This window comes from Phascolarctos cinereus, unplaced genomic scaffold (assembly GCF_003287225.1).
Source record: "Phascolarctos cinereus isolate Bilbo 61053 unplaced genomic scaffold, phaCin_HiC Scaffold_3;HRSCAF=262, whole genome shotgun sequence".
Lineage (NCBI taxonomy): Eukaryota > Metazoa > Chordata > Mammalia > Diprotodontia > Phascolarctidae > Phascolarctos > Phascolarctos cinereus.
This window is the reverse complement of record NW_027555736.1, coordinates 14938560-14942395: the sequence shown is the minus strand read 5'-3', so window position 1 is coordinate 14942395 and position 3836 is coordinate 14938560. Positions and strand designations below refer to the sequence as shown.

Genomic DNA, 3836 nt, shown 5'->3' with positions numbered 1-3836 from the left:
ATATGTGATATCCATGCAGTCTATTGGAACACAGGTAGAAAACAGAGGGCATGTATACAAGCTTGTCCCATATCAAAGTGGGAGCCAGCTTGCTCATTTAGCCCTGTAAGAAACCACTAAGCCCATTTGGTCTGGTGGAAATGTGACTTTAGCTAGTAGAGCGGACAATCTTCATCTGTAGGAAATGTGAAATGTTAAATCTAAGGGCCAATGGGAAAAGATATCTCATAGCTCTGAGATGTAGGAAACTTTCCCTGAAAGTTTCTCACTGATAATTCTCATGGAATCACGGCGACTCTAACTTATCTCCCAGAGTCCTAGACTTGCAGAGCTGGAAGCAGCCTGGGGCCATCTAGTCCAAAGTAACAATAATTCCATTACTGTTGAAGGTAATGGTCTTGCAACTTTTGCTTGAACCCACTCCCAATGGAGGCAGTACATTTAAGATATTTTGGATTAATCCCCCATGCTTCCCAAGCCTAAATCTGCTTTTTTTTTTTCAGCTTCTGCCCACTGGTTCAAGTTCTTTCCTCTGCAGCCAAGCAGCATTGGTCATATTCTCTTCCATGTACCAGCCTTTCCAAAGCTTGAAGAAGGCTAGGGAGTTCCCCTCAGTCCTTTTTTCTCCAGGCAAAGCACCCCTCATTTCTTCATTTAATACTTTCGTTGCATGGCCTCGAGGCCCTTCACCAGGCAACTTGCTTTCTTCAGAACATTCTTCAACTTGTCAAGATCTTTCCTAAAATGTGGTGCCTAGAACTGAATGTCTGGGATCCAGCCTGGGCAAAGAACAGTGAGTAAGGCTGTCACAACCCTGTTCCTGGAAGCTACTCTGGTGTTAATGCAGCCCAGATTCCACTTAAACTATTGAGAACTGAAGTGGTGGGGGAACTCTCGGAATGGCCGAAATCAAAGGAGTGGAGCCAAGGAGGCCACAAGGGAGCCAAACTGGGGCTCCAGCTTATAAACTTGTCCTTGTTCTATGTGACTCCGGCTTTCAAAAAATTATTATTCACAGGGAAACCTTTGTAATGCAATTTTGTGGTCGAGGGAAACAAAGTCACTGACTAGTGAATGCCCACATATTGAGTGGCACTGATCTAGAGTGGAAAAAAAGGGTGTTGTGTGACCCTGAGCATGACCTCTCTTGTCCTCAGTTTCTCCTTCTATAAGATCAGGGGCTTACACTGGTTGGCCTCTGGGCATTCTTCCAGTGAGAGATTCACAACCCTAGGGTCCTAGGCTGCTTTATTTCAGCTGGATGCTTGAGAGTTGATCTTCTCCTCAGGGTTTTGAAGGGTTTTGGTCTCAGGGTCCTTCATAATTCCCAAACTTCAGGAAATGGTTGTTAGTCTGGGGCCAGGTGAAAGAGGCCTGTCAAAGGAAGGGATTCTTTTCAACAATAAGCAAGGGCATGCTAGATAATCATTTAAGCAACTTGATCAATGGAGATGGTGAACACTGATCAATCTGGCCCCACAGGAGGTTTCTGACTTTCATGGGAGGTTAAGTTTTACAAAGCAAATTCAGTGAAAATAAATAGGCTCCACACTGGTAGGAAAAAAAATAAAAAAATTAATTAAAAAAACAAATAAACTTGAAATGACAATTGGATATGGAACACAAAACTCTCTTGACCACTTCCCCACCATCCTGACAAAAGGGATAGATCAGTGCTATAGAATTATCATGCATGAGCACTTCTTTTAATGTTCTTTCTGAAAGATTTGGGGCTTCCTTCAAAGCCAGGCCTCCTAGACACAGCATAAGCATGTAGGAGGACACAAGATATTGGTTAAATAGCCACCAAGACAAATGGTTCAGCTGTGACATCACTGGGTACTTAAGTATCCTTTCCTTCCCCCCCTCCCCCCACCCCAGACCCACCATGTTTGAAATTATGTTCATTTATTTCTTAAAGATTTATTGATTCATTTTGTGTTTCAACTCACAATTATCTCCAGCTTGGTCCCTCCCTGGACTAGGGAGCTCACCAAACTCACAGAGCATGTCTTTTAAAAAATTGTGTTTTGTTTTTTTTTTTACATTGCTGTAGTCATTGCATATATTGTTTCCAGGTTATTTTGCTTTGCATCATGTCTGATACATCTTGTCAAGTTTCTCTGAATTCTCTGTATTTGTCATGTCTCACTGCACAGCATTATTCCATCAGACATTTGGGCCCCAATGTGATCAGCTGATCCTCAGGCATTGGCCCCTTGTGTGGTATCGTGGAAATAGAGCAGAAGGAGGCAAGGAAGTGGGGTACAGAGGAAAGAGGATGCCTCTGGAGGAAGAGGGCTGAGGCGCCAATCCCACCCTTCTGATGCCTATGACTTCTATGACCATGGACATGTCACTTAAAATAGGGATCTAGTGTCCGGCTTGCTTTGATCCTTAGAATACCCTGGGCCTCATTTAGTTTCCTCCTCTGTAAAACAAGGGGGTCGTTCTAGGTGACCTCTGAGACCCTTGTTACCTTTAGATCTATGAACCTGTAAGCTTTGCAAGAAGCCTCAGGGTAAGTCCGTATAATTAGTCTGGGACATTTGGGTATTGATCTTAGGAATCTTAGATGAAGCCACTGGCCTTAGTCTTATGAATGTTTCCTAATATTAAATTGTTTTTTTTCCAATTAAAACTCTATTTCCCCTTCCTCTATTAAATATAACAAATCCATTCTTTCTGATCGACTGAAGTGCCTGTGAGGAGGACTCTAAGCATCCATGGTGCCCAGCTGAAATGGCCTGATTCTGAAGCCCTATTTCCACAGGGACTGGCAAAGACAAGTTGCCACATGGTTTAACCAGCCAGCCAGGAAGATCAGAAGGTGAAAGGCCCATCAAGCAAAAGCATATCAAATTGCTCTTCGCCCTGTATCTGGTCCTATGCTGCCCAACCTGAGGTGCCTACTGTCCGATACCACACCAAAGTACATGCTGATAGAGGATTCACCTTGGAAGAGCTATGGGTGGCTGGTATCCATAAAAAAGTGGCACAGACCATTGGTATCTCAGTGGACCCTTGTGGCCAAAATAAGTCTGTAGAGTCTCTCCAGGCAAATGTGCTGCAGCTGAAAGAATTTCGTTCCAAACTGATCCTCTTCCCAAGGAAACCATCTGCACCCAAGAAGGGAGATAGCTCTGCTGAAGAACTCAAGTTGGCAGGCCAGATCACAGGACCAGTTATGTCTGTCAGAAATGTCTACAGGAAAGAGAGAGCTCCAGTCATCACTGAAGACAAGGAGAATTTCAAGGCATTTGGTAGTCTTTGGGGCCAATGGAATCCAGGCAAAGAGAGCCAAGGAGGAAGGCTGCAGAGCAAGACTGGAGAAGAAAAAGTAAACAGCCTTTGAGAACTTTCAATTAAATAAGATAAAATTTTAAAAAAAATCCTCTGCAATAAACACGCTTATTAAAGTGTTAAATTCGTAAATTGTCCATGCCAAGAAAAGTACAGTATTTTGCGTCCCTCAGTCTGAATCCATCCCCCTCTCTGGCAAGAACTGTGGCCGTGTTTCATCACTGACCCTTTGGCAACTTGACTGGTCACTGCATTGACCAGAGTTCTTTAGTCTTTCAAAACTGCTTGTCTGTATAATAGCGCTATTGTATGAGTTGTGCTTAGGGTTCTGCTCACTTCATTGGGCATCAGTTCATACAAGTCTCAGGTTGCTCTGAAACCACATTGGTTTGTTGTTATTTTTAGTCATCTGTCAATTGTGTCCAACTCTTTGTGACCCCACTTGGGGTTTTCTTCACAAATATAGTGGAGTGGTTTGCCTTTTCCTTCTCCAGCTCATTTTACAAAGTAGGAAACTGAGGCAAACAGGATTA

At 43.4% G+C, this 3836-nt stretch overlaps 1 pseudogene; it reads left to right on the top strand.

Moving 5' to 3' along the window:
• The first annotated feature begins 2726 nt into the window (after positions 1 to 2726).
• LOC110199947 (large ribosomal subunit protein eL13 pseudogene) lies at positions 2727 to 3344 on the top strand (annotated as a pseudogene).
• Positions 3345 to 3836: the final 492 nt, after the last annotated feature.